At 36.2% G+C, this 13,180-nt stretch overlaps 1 pseudogene across 1 annotated transcript; it reads left to right on the top strand.

Annotated features, from left to right (window-relative positions):
* Positions 1 to 9,114: 9,114 nt before the first annotated feature.
* On the top strand, positions 9,115 to 12,150 carry LOC104607028 (11-beta-hydroxysteroid dehydrogenase A-like; annotated as a pseudogene). Its single transcript, XR_016068635.1, has 5 exons — positions 9,115 to 9,392; positions 9,491 to 9,679; positions 10,217 to 10,278; positions 10,384 to 10,500; positions 10,605 to 12,150. The product of XR_016068635.1 is annotated as an 11-beta-hydroxysteroid dehydrogenase A-like (transcript).
* Positions 12,151 to 13,180: the final 1,030 nt, after the last annotated feature.

Below are 13,180 nucleotides of genomic sequence, written 5' to 3'. Positions count from 1 at the left end.
TAGAGAACTCCAAGAAAGGAAATGTTCCTTTCAAGCACGGAGTCATTCTCTCCATGGGTATGTCTCCTAAGACTTCCGAAGAGATTGAGGGCATGAGAAAGGTTCCCTATGCCTCAGCCGTAGGAAGCATCATGTATGTCATGCTATGCACTCGACCTGACATTGCTCAGGCAGTGAGTGCGGTAAGTAGAAACCAATCTAACCCAGGATAGGAGCACTGGATAGCTGTGTAAAACATACTGAAATACCTTCAAAGGACAAAAGAGTTTTGTCTGGTATTCAGTGGTAATTCACTATAGATCCTAGGGTATACCAATGCTAACTTCCAGTTAGACCTAAATGATAGAAAGTCTACATCTGGTTACATCTGCATGATAGGGTCCTGTGTAGTAAGAAAAATAGTCCACAACCCAAGCCAAGCACATTGCCGTAAGTGAGGTTACCTAATGAATGAAGTTGTCCATTCTGGAATTAGGAATTCAGCACATCACTCATTCCACTGTTGTGTGACAACATTGGATCTACGGGAGATTGTTGTAAAAAAGGTAGCATTAGCGGAGAATGTGGCAGACCCATTGACTAAGCCACTGACCCAGAAAGTGCTTGACAAACACGTGGACAATTTGTAACTGAGGCTTGTACCTGATTGGACCTAAGTTCAAGTGGGAACTGTTAGACAATGTATGCCCTTAGCTCCAATCAAATTGATGTACTTTTAACATTTATTGTAAATGAATAATAGTATGTAATTGATTCATGTTATATATGGTGTATTTCTGTGTAATACCCTTAAATTGGACAATAATGAGACTCGTGTTAGCTTAGAATCTCCGCAGCCATTGGATAGACCTGGGGAGGTTTATCATGCCAAGGCTGACACTAATGTGCTGCCAAGAAGGACGGGGTAGCTTGTCTCAACTGCCAGGGTAAGACCTAAAGCACATGTAGTATGGGTTTGACTGAAACTTTGACTCAGACTATTTTCTAGTTATGCCCTGGACCTTAGAGATAGATGGGCAAAAACTAGAAAGTTACACCTAACCCCTAGACTCGATTATGGTACTGCACTAGGTGTAGGATTGGGTTGTCTTTGATATGCCAATCAGTGAAATCCTTAGAGGGGGTCAAAACCTGAGTATGTTGGGGTAGTTTAAGAATTCACCTAGGTGGGTGATCATAGTGATAGAATCATCCCCTTTGTTGAACAAAGTGAATGATCGAGTAATGAACTCCTTTTGATGGAAACCTAAACTGCTAGTAGTTGATTTCAAATTTGTTGAGATTTGTTTTTGCAAAATATATTTATATAGAGATATACGTATATATTATGGTTTCACAAAATATTTGCAAAGGTTTTAATTCCCGTGATCCATGTGAGTAGAGAGTGCAACATTATACCTTGTAGCCGAGGGAGAAGTCCTCTCTTGTTGAGCAGTGTTTGATCATTATGGGTTGAGAGGTTGTGTAAGACCATTTATGATTTTTACCTGATGGGCTAATCTCACATAAGTCTAGTCCTTGGGCCTTCATAAGGTGGTTGGACCAGGGACCATTTAGTGTAAATGTTGGGCCTGTTAAGAGCCCATACTAATGGGCTCAGGGGTTCACTGTCTTCAATAGTGAATTCGGCTAGGCCTTGTAATAGAGGTTGGACTGAACCCATATGACTTTGTGGAGATTAATACTACCGTCCCACACCATACAAAGAGAACCAAACTAGCCAACATTTAAAAGGGAAAGTGAGCCATATGACTTAGTGGGCTTAAAGCCCATTTCGAAATAGGTTTAAGTGATTTAATTAAATGGGGCAAATTAGGTTTATAATCTAATTAGGATCAGCAAGAGGATAAGATATTTCTTATCCACTTAAGAGTCTACATCCAAATATCAAATTTGGATGAGGAAATTCTTTCCTAATTGAATTAGGAAGCTGATCCAGAGAAGGTTGTAAATAAGGGGGTGAATTCCTTAGCGAAACAACATTCAACATTCTATAGTTTTCTCCCTCAGCTCTTGCTGCCCCTACCTAGTTCAATCTTCACTCTTGGAATTGATCAAGATTAGATCTTGATATCGTTTCTTGCTAGAAGAAACAATCTGGACTCGTGCTCAGAACCCCTTGCGTGATTCTTGCTGAAGAATTAGGTTCTTGCTGAATAACCTCTTTGCTGATCCTGCCTCAAAACAAGCTGTGTCATCTTCAGTGAAAGCTGATTTTTGTGACCTCTTTGGGTGTAAACACCTACGTTGGGAGTTACTTATATTCCGTATCAGGTATATCCCTCTCCCTCTTTTGGTTTCAGATTTGGTCCAGTTTATTTCAAGAATAAACCTTAGAAAATGCAATTTTTCTAAAGTAGAGAATACGATTCCTGGATGAGAAAAATAAATTTTTGAAAATTTACCCAGCCACTCTGCATGATTTGGCCATCCATATGATGGATCTCCCATCCCTTCAACCTTGACACGGCCAGACCTTGCCTTCTTAACTTCTCCATTAACAAGGTCTGTCAATTTCTTCATTCATTGACAATAGAACATTGGAAAGCAATCAAGTGCATCTTGCACTATTTAAAAGTCCCTCTCACACATGGTTTCTTCCTAGATGACCGTTATTCTACCAAAGGTTTTGGTATGTTCCTTGGACCCAATTTGATAACATGGAATGCTCGCAAGCAGTCAATAGTGGTACGCTTTACCACGGAATCCGAGTTTCCTACAATTGCCAATACCACCACAAAGATTATTTGGCTTCAAAGTCTATTAAATGAACTTGGTATTCACTCCTCACAAGATCCAATTGTATGATGCGATAATATTGGTGTCACATACTTTGCTGCCAACCCATGCTTCAAAGCTCGTACTAAGCACACGAAACTAGACTTCCACTTTGTTCATGATTTGGTTCTTTGGCAATCATTGGATGTTCACGATGTTACCATATTACCTATTGCCAATTTCACCAACTTCGGGACAAACTCACTGTGGTTACCTCATCGTTTCGTTTGTGGGGGTGTGTAGAAGACACCAAGTCAATCACGTCACCAACATAGTGAAGCTTATCTAAACTGTTGTATACTTATCTCATTGTAACTACAATAATCTTATCTCACTGTAACTGCAATCATCTTATCTTATCTCATTGTAACTACAATTATATATAGTGGAGTCAATACCTCATCAATCAATTCAATCCCTTCGTTCAATTCCCATATCCAAAACTCTCCGAAACATCAGCATCCATAATGATAAAGAAGCATCGGTTTTTCTAATAGGCTTGTTTCTTGTGAATGGAGAGGGAGACATGAAACTGCTTGATGTTAAGGGTTCATATCAAAGAACATTGGATAGGGATCTGCCATCAAGAGATGAAGAGCTTTGTAAAGCAGCAACCCTCGGTTGGCCTGTAATTAATAACAATTTGGGATATTAGGTTCGCAACAAAGTTCGTGAGTTGGTGGAGTGTGTCGATTGCTTGATGTCTCTCAAACTGTTCGAGAGCTCCGACCCATGGGTAGAATATGCACCATTTGTCCCATCAAGTTTTATGAATCCAATACCAAGATGTGCGGTTATTGTTAGGGAAAGCTTTGGCTGCCCACAATGCACAGCATGATGGCTGCATTCCATATTAATGGTAATCTTCTTTAAGCATCGTTAAGTTTTTTCTTTTTTTCATTGTCTTTGTTTTCTTATACAAAGTTAAATTATTTTGAGGGAAATCAAATGACCCGCGTGTTTTTCCCTCTCTTCTCCTCTCCTCTCACTCTCCTCTTTCGAGTTGCTTCCCCAACTTCCCCACCCCTTTTGCCTTCCACGGTTCTTACCAGACTATTCACCACCTAAAAACCATTTGCCCCCTGTACGTCACATCTCGGTCTCTTGATTTGGACTTCATTCGCTCTTTTAAAAGAATTAAGACTTCATTGATGTCATTTTTCTAGGTTACAAAGAGCATTTATTTGCTTCAGTGATTTCTCAATCTTCTAAAGACCTTATTTTTATAGAATAAATACAACCTTTTTACACAATCAGCATAGGAGGATTACAAAAACCAATGTGTTTTTTATTAATAAATTTAGGTTTTATTTGGTTTAAAGAAAAAAGTAGGAAAAAGAAGGAAAACCTTTACAAAAAGAAAGAAAAAAGGTAGGAAAGTCTTTACAAATACAGCCTTAGTGAGAGAAAGGGGGAGGGGGGGAACACTTACGGTGCTTAAAGAAGACTACCGCTAATATGGGACATGGCATCATGTTGTGCATTCTGAGTCAAACTTTTCCCTATTGTTAGTACGTGATTCCAAGGGAAAATTAAAAGCGTGGATATCACGAAGGAACTTCCCTAAATTAGTGGAATTACTATTAAGGGAATTATTAGCTGTAATTCCGCTATCCAAGTATGGTAAGTAAAATTCGTTTTGTTCTTGGTGTTCAGTTGAGTTCACATTCGTGCCCCACATGCACATCTCAGCGTTCATTAAAAATATCTTCATACTTTTCAGTCATTCAGAAATGTTAATAATATGCGGTTAGAACTGTTGGCGGTGGACACAGTAGTCTTTCTTTGCATTAGAAGATTGATGAGGAGAGGGTGGCACTCGAATATTGGTTGTGATTTTTCCACCCTTAAAGGCAATGAGTTTAGACAGCCAAAGTGATTTGAGAGAAAGCAAGTTTATCATAGAGTTAGAATTTTTAGGCCCAAAATATAATTGGAGTAGGTGCCAGTTCAGATTTAATGTCAATTCCCGAGCAAGAATTGAAGTATAGAATGAGGGTATTTGATATTTTGAATATTTATAGATATGCAGTGGAATTCAAAAATCTGCAATGGATATGTCCATACTTTGTCCAAGTGTTTTAAATCGATGAGAATGTGGATGCGCTTTACTAATTTATCTTTCTTGGAGAGAGTGCCATTATCTTTTGAGTGGTAAGAACAAAAGATTTCTATCCATTAGCTAGCAGTGTTCCATCATTTTCATTTTTCAAATCTTATGAATCCTTTCTAGCAACCAAAGGTACTTTATTTATTTCGCTTGTTGTAATAGGTTTCAACGATTCTATGGTCCCCTACTCCCTAGTTAGCTGGTTATACGGCTTAAAATGCAACTGTCCTAATTTATTGTGTGTGGATCAATCTGTGACTCAATGTCACTTTCGTTGCTCTCAAAGCTGGATGGTCAGTCCGCTCTGGTTTAATGGCCGCCAATGGGCGTCTCTCTGAGTAGTCCCTCTCCCGCCTGTTGATCCACCGGTCTCAACTCTCAATTGAGATGATCAGTACCTTGTGATAGTGTACTGTTATTGAGATACGTTCATTTAATTTTCACCATCACCTCTTGCTTATTTAATTTTCTTTCATTTTGCATTCAAGACTTCAAAGTTATTGAGAACTTATTGCATTGTGATAGTGTACTGTTGGTACCCATAATCTGTATCATATCTATCTATACTATTGCATTGAGAATATATTGGTCTACTTTTCTGAAATTTTCATTGGACGGCTTCTAGTCAGAATATACAATAATCTTTACAGTCCGGTAGGGCTGTTCATAAGAAGGCCCAACCTGACCAAACTGATCAATCCGGATCGATCCAACTTGAGTTGGCTGGGTTTTCATCAGCACGGGTCGGTTTCGGGTTGTGCAAATTTCTAAACCGATGATTCGGGTCGGTTTCAGTTTTCACACAAAAAAACCGAAATCGACCCGAACCAAACCGACTTAGTTCAAACATGAAGTTTCAAAGCCCATTAGTCCACCTAGTTTTTGAATGGTTGTAAGAAACTTTGGATTAGTGAATAGTGATTAATGAACAACTTTTGTGATTTTCATTTAAATTTTATCATAGGAAATGGCTGAAATGATGTTCAATTTATGATTGTTTTTAAAATTAGCAAGATTTTATCACTGGGATGAACTTAGAACCGAAACCGACCCAACCCGACTCAAATCGACCAGGTCGGTTTTGCTTAACACTGGATCGGTTTCGGTTTCTATGTTAGGTAACCCGACCAGGTCGGGTCGGTTGGAAAATCGCAATAAACCGATCCAACCCGACCGGTGAACAGCCTTACAGTCCGGTGTCAAACAACAAAAACAAGAGTACACACCAAACAAAGCGGACAGAACCTGATTTTTAGCCCATTGTCGAAGGGAGCTCTAAACTCTAGAAAAGAAAAAATAAAAGAAAAGAAAATGCTTTCACAATAATTGACAGGAATACATGTAATTTTAGTTCAATGAAACATGCTTCCACGATAATTGGCACACTAAAAAATATAATGTCTCCATTCGCTTTTTTGGTAAGTTATTTATCGGGTTAAATGCATTTATTCACGTAAGTGTTTCCCAGGAAAGAATTACCGAAGTAAATGCATTTATTCATGTTTATTTTTATTTTGGCAACTTTCCCTACCAATGAAAAGTTATTTATCTACCTAGGAGATGGGTATCATCGATGAAAATAAACTTTCCCTGGTCCCCCTATATATCTGAAAAAAGAATATAGGTTTTTTGGTCAATGAGAATCAAAATCCCATTGATCAACTTTCCCCATCACAAAATCCAGAAAAAGAATATTCAAAAATAAAAGACTAACAAAAGAATATTTCAACTTACATCACTTGAACCCGAACCCGAACGAAAAATAAAAAAAAATCCCAATATATTTCTGTCAAAAAAATCCACCAACAAAAATCTTAAAACACATAAATAGCTTACCTGAGTTTGGTTCTGAGAATGTATTGAATTATGATGCTCTGTTCTCTTCGTTGCTCTGCTTTCGCTTTCTCTCTTTCTTTTCTCTAAGTTTCTACTAATGAAGAAAATGATTCTTTTTTCAGAGACTTATGGATTGAAAGAGGAAAATATATTTCTTCGCTTCTAAGTAACCCTTGCTGGCACATGCATTCAGCCGCTGCATTGCTGCATATGTGGTGTTCATATATATTTTCATCGACATCTGATGATGCATATAGTTTCACATCTCACATACCTCCAACATGCATGTGTTTTCGCATGCATGCATGACCAACGTCCATCCACATGCATGTGTTTTCCCATGCATGCATGTCCAACATCCATCCACATGCATTCATGACCAACGTAACATCCATCCTCATGCATGATAAAATGATAGCAAAATATTTGGAAGAGAATAAATCAACCAATTTGAGTGGTTAGCAAAGGATGAAAATGGCCTTGAGATGTTTTTACACAATAAAATGGTGAGATATTATGATACGGCTGAATTGTAAATAAATTTTCTGCTGCAATTGAGTTTGGACTCTTGGGGACGATTTTCTTGTTAAAAACCTAGGAAAGATAGGACGGATAGATGGAGGGAAGATGAGAACAAGAGGGACTCGATTCTGGAGAGGTGAGAGTTTTTTTCTTTCTTTCTTTTTCTTTCTTTTTTCTTTTTTTTTTGAAGGATGGAAGCTAGGAGAGAAAGGGGGAGATGTTGGATTTTGTTTGGAGCATTAAACAAACAAAAAAAATACATAATATATATAGAAAATTTTGATATATCTAATATATTACAAACTTATTATATCAAACAAAAATAAGTACGGAATCGATTTTAGAATTATTTATGTAAATAGGAAAAAAAAGTTAAAGTTTCCCAAAAATCAAAGTGCCTTTTTTCAAATCAAATACGTCAGCACAGTATGTCGTACTTATATAATAAAAACTAAAAAATAGATACAAATTAGAAATTATAGAAAACAAAAAGCTGTCAATAAAATTTGTGCATATTTCTAATATTATATTTATCATATTAAACAAAAATAAATATAAAAATAATAGGTATTTTTATTAACAATGAAAATGAAATATAAAATCTGAATCCACTGATGGTTCAGCCCAGGGTCAGAATTTTTAGATTCAAAGTACAGTTGGGATAGTACTAGTTCAGAATTGATGCCAATTTACAGAAGGGCATTCATGTATAGAATGGGGATTTTTAACATTTTAAATGTTTATAGATCTACAGTGGAATTCTGAAATCTGCATTGGGCCTGTCTGTGCTTTTCCAAAATATTAATTGATCAATTGATGTCTTTCATGTCTACTTGAACAGTCACAATTAAAAGGGCATCACCATTAAGCTCAGTTTGTTATTACCAAAAAAAAAAGCTCGGTTTGGAAAGAGTACAATTACAGAATTGCACATGTACAACGAACATATAAGATTTTGAAATACAACATACAAAACTTTACCCTGTACATACTTGTATTTTTTCTCTTTCCAAACTGAGCATACACTAGAACTGAGTTGTTCCTTGTCTGAGCAGTACTCCAATAATCGTAATATCACTAGCGGGGCAAATGGGTCAAATACTGATACGGGTATTGGCCTGTATCAATATTTTGAACCTTGGCTTCAGGTATCTAGCTGGTCGACAGGTTTGCACCGGTTTGTTTGCCTAGTGAAACCATCAAAAACCAGGAATTTAGATGCCCCGAATTTACACATAATACGTAACCTTGTTAACCTGTTATTAAAATTCCAATCATTCTTCTGTCGAAATATATTATTATTAAGGGTTGTGAACTTGTGATGGAGTCCGATCCAATTGGGATAATAAGGTGAGCCAACTTTTGAGCTTAAAACGAGGTTAATTCTGGCTTTGTTCAAATTATCTCTATAACAAGGCCGTAAGAAATTCATTGAAAAATGAATTTGGTAATCTCTTCTGAAATTATCTCTATAACAAGGCCGTAAGAAATTATCTCTATAACAAGGCCGTAAGAAATTATCTCTATAACAAGGCCGTAAGAAATTCATTTGAAATCTCTTCTGAAATTTTTGGTTGTTGCTGAAACTTCATCTGATGTTTGGTAATTATAATTATCTTCTCTTAACTTTTTAACACAGTTATCATCCTCTTTGTTAGAATCCTCTAAAAAAAGACATAATTCAAAATATCTATATAGTTACTTTTGACCAAAATTTAGCAAGATTTAAAAATATTTAGAGATTCATGAATGATGAACCTACCCTGGAGCTTTTATCCAAAAAATAAATAAATAACCTACTTTGGAGGCTAGGGCATCACTAGCTGAGTTATCTTCTGAGAATGCTTGTCTATAATAAATTGATATCTAAACAGCTCCTCCACAGTCCACCCTTAAGATTCTCTCTCTCTCTCACTACTCTGTTATTTTGTGTTGCTGAGCTTTTCTAGCTAGCAAAAGAGAAATGGATCTGATCCACAGGTTCTTGAACATGATGGCTCCTCCCATCGCTTTCATCATTCTATGGGTAGCATTACCTCCCTTATTCCTTCTAAGATTCATCCGCTCCATCATAGGATCCTTCACCAGTGAGTGCATGATTGGAAAAGTTGTTCTCATTACTGGCGCTTCATCTGGGATTGGCGAGGTTATGCAAATTAAACCAAATTTAATTCTTTCCGTCAAACATTTAACTAAACTCTTCCATGCATGAATTACTTAACCTGATCAATATTGATTTCACAGCACCTGGCTTATACGCGAAGAAAGGAGCATCTTTAATCCTTGTTGCAAGAAGAGAAAAGAAACTTAGAGAAGTTGCTGCCAAAGCTTGTCAAATTGGATCCTCTAGTGTTCTGATTGTTCCTGCAGACGTCTCCAGAGCTGATGAATGCAAGGGGTTTGTTGAAGAATCAGTGAAACGCTTCGGCCGCTGTAAGTTCAAATTAAACTTCAAATATCCATCAGACTTCTCCTGCTTCTTCCTTTGAATGAAAAGTAACCAAGTGTTCAATAATTTGAAAAAAGGAAAAGAGAAAATATAGAACAAAGGATAGCTGCGCTTGTATCCATATAATATGCAAAGGTCCAAGGAATTTCCAGAAGGTAACTATCAAAAACGGAATTTTCTAAAGGTGACGAACTGACGATGATCTGGGTTTGGTTAGCCCAACCATAACTCGATTCAACACAACCGGGTTATGACAAACCAACCCTTACTTGAAAAAGATGGAGAGTTATTGTATACTTTTGTCTCGAGGTGATGGTGGGTTTTGACATGGGCCCAGTTACCCCCGGCCAAGAATAATCAATCCCAACACGAGAAAAACCGGCCGGGTTGGTTCACTGTTGCATGTAGTAGACAGTGGTTTCTGAAAAAAGAAAATAATACAGGCTGCTCCATATATTTTGGTAAACTGAGTTTTATACCTTGAAATATACAATGAAAGCTTCAATGATCTGTTTCTGCAGTGGATCATCTGGTGTGTAATGCTGGCATTGTTAGCTATTGCAAATTCGAAGAAAGTGTGATGGTAAAATCTGTAATAAGAACTTCAGAATCCTCTTCATTTCTCTATATATGTAGGGAAAATTTACAAGTAACGTTGTTAATTTGTTGTGTTTTTCTACATGTTTAGGATGTTAACTTTTGGGGATCAATCTATCCAACTTATTATGCAATTCCATATCTCAGGAAGAGCAGGGGCACCTCAGGCACTGGATGGTTAATGTCACCATTGGCGAGTTTATATGGTGTAAGTAAGGAGCCAAATAGATGGTTTCAACCATTCTTCTTTTATTCTTTTCTCCTTTAATTTTTATAGAGCTAAACTTCTTCTACTTCTCTGGTGACTTTCAGGCAAGTAAAGCAGCATTGATAAACTTCTACGAGACACTGAGAATTGAGTTGGGTTCAGATGTCAAAATAACCATAGCTGCTCCTGGATTTACTGAATCAGAAATCGTCACCCAGGGAAAACACCTTACCAAGGAAGGTGCAGTAGTTGAAGTAGATAAAGGAATGACGGACGTAAGTAACTAAAATCTAGTTTGTGCTTCAAGGTTTTAGGTCAACTTATCAAGATTTTAATTCAAATTCTATATCCAGATCTAACTATTCTACTGGTTAAGAGACCACAAGTTTGAATTTTGAACAAGGTATTGTACCAACATTTTGCTTGAGTTGTACCATCAGGTTGCAGAATGCCCATAAAGGGGTCCCTGAACCTGAGGTCCCCCACACGTCATGGTGTCCTGACCGTATAGAGAGAAATATTCGACCTGGTACATCTAGATTTTCTTGGAAAACCAATTTCCCACAAAAGCATTTGTATTTATCCCTTAACAGCATGTGCAACTCTCTAAGAGAATTGTGTTATTAGGGTTTATTAGAGCCAGGCTTATGTTTTAGGCCTGGGATTTGGACGGATCGGCTTCAGTCAGTGTAAGACCCAGGTGTTCGAACAGCCTTTAATGCCTTACATTGGGATGGGGAGATATTCCCAATGCCTTACATTGGACTGGGTTGGTCCCATGCCAAAGATATAACCCTTAACTAAGACTCTAAAGTTGCATTTGGCATTCCTTATTTTAAGGATTTATTTTCTTTTTATTGTTAAAGTGTTTATAAATACTGAATTTTTAACTATAAAAATGAAATAAATCCTTTAAATAAGAAATTTCAAATACAGCCTAAGCCCAGCCCATTTCAACGTTAACCCATTATCACCCCTAGAGTAGAGTAGAGGTAAGTCAGGGTCATAAAATTGTATTTTATGAAATTAGCTTTTCGGGTTTCCCTAAAACTAAAATTAAATTATTGTTTAATGACACATGAAGATATTAATAAGGGTGTATGGCTTCAGGCTAGATCAGATTTCCAAAACTTCGGCCCTACCCCAACCATCCAAAAATCAGATTGTGTCATCCGACCTTGGCCAAAGCAATTTTTGAAAGGCACAACCCAATTGGGGCCAAATCGGATTAGGTTAGTTGGGTTGATCCCTGCCAGTCGCATCTACAAGGCTGAGAATAAAGCTGTAATATATTAGCTACAACCAACTAATACTGACCTCGGATGAGCTTAGGCTGTGTTTGGTATGAAAGAAAAGGTAGGGAAAGGCCAAACACAACCTCAAGATTTGTGATTTTAAAGCCCAAAAGCACGAAGTCCCAATTTTTGGCTTCATGCTTTGGGACTGAAAGGTATTCTAGCATTTGATTGTTATGCTTTTAGAAGCAAATCTTTATCTTATTTATATTTCTAATAGAAGTGTAAATATAGAATTATAGATGTATTCGATTTTTTCTATATTTGTTTTATATTTTTGTGTAAAAACAATTTCAATATGTTACACTTACTTTTTGTTTAATATGATAATTAATTAAACATATACATGTGCATGAATGTTTTTTTCTTTGCAACATTTATGCATTTTTTTTCATTTTTATATTTTTATATTTTATAAATTTTCATTATTTATTTATGACATTAATGTTAATACATTTGACCCAAAGGTTGAACTTTGGATCTTTGCCAAATAGTAAAATAATTTCATTTTTGGCCAGTTATAAAGTATGTATTTCATTTTTATTATCAATAAAAATAATTCTTTTTGTTACACATATTTTTTTAATTTGATTAATAAAAGTATCATAAATGTGTCTAATTTTTTCTACAATTTTGTAATTTCTATATTTATTACTATTTTTTTAAAAAAATCATCTAACTATGACTTCATAGGTTTATCAATTTGATTCCAATGGTTGAATTGCTTATCCATCACTTGGATAAAGAATGTTCTTATTTTTAGCCAATTTTAAAATATACGAGTTTTGTATTGTTAAAAATATTGAGATAGATCTAATTAGTACCATTTATTAGTGAAAAATAACTTAAATATAGGATTTAATAAGAGAGAAAATAGGAGTTAATACCTTAAGTATAAGACTTAATGAGAGGGGATTAAATAAGGTGGAAAGTAATAATTGAAGTTACATTTTCGACCCTTACAATTAGAGATGGATTAAATACACAAATATGACCATTATAGTAGCTATTAAAGTTGATATTAAAACTATAATAAAGTAATTTTTATATAATTTCTCAAATAAAAAAATAAAGAACAATTTTAGTCCAAAATAATTTCACACTATATTCACACTTTTATATATAATATGAATAGATTAAATGCTTCAACTGGACTTTTTGGGTTTTCATACCTAAATGTTTGAGTCACATAACTATGACACCCAACTTGGACGACCCAAGTACCCAACGACCAAATTGATTGTACATTGTTGGCAACATTCGGAATATAGAACTTAGAAGTGCAAAATGAAATCCGTCATGGTTGATCGAGGCTCAGTACGAGTGCGACACTCAAATGGGACGCTAAGAGTCCACGCCAGCGCCCCACAGTGCCCCACGGTACA

This window comes from Nelumbo nucifera, chromosome 4, assembly GCF_055504915.1.
Source record: "Nelumbo nucifera cultivar China Antique chromosome 4, China Antique-T2T, whole genome shotgun sequence".
NCBI lineage: Eukaryota > Viridiplantae > Streptophyta > Magnoliopsida > Proteales > Nelumbonaceae > Nelumbo > Nelumbo nucifera.
This window is presented reverse-complemented; position numbering and strand designations above follow the sequence as displayed.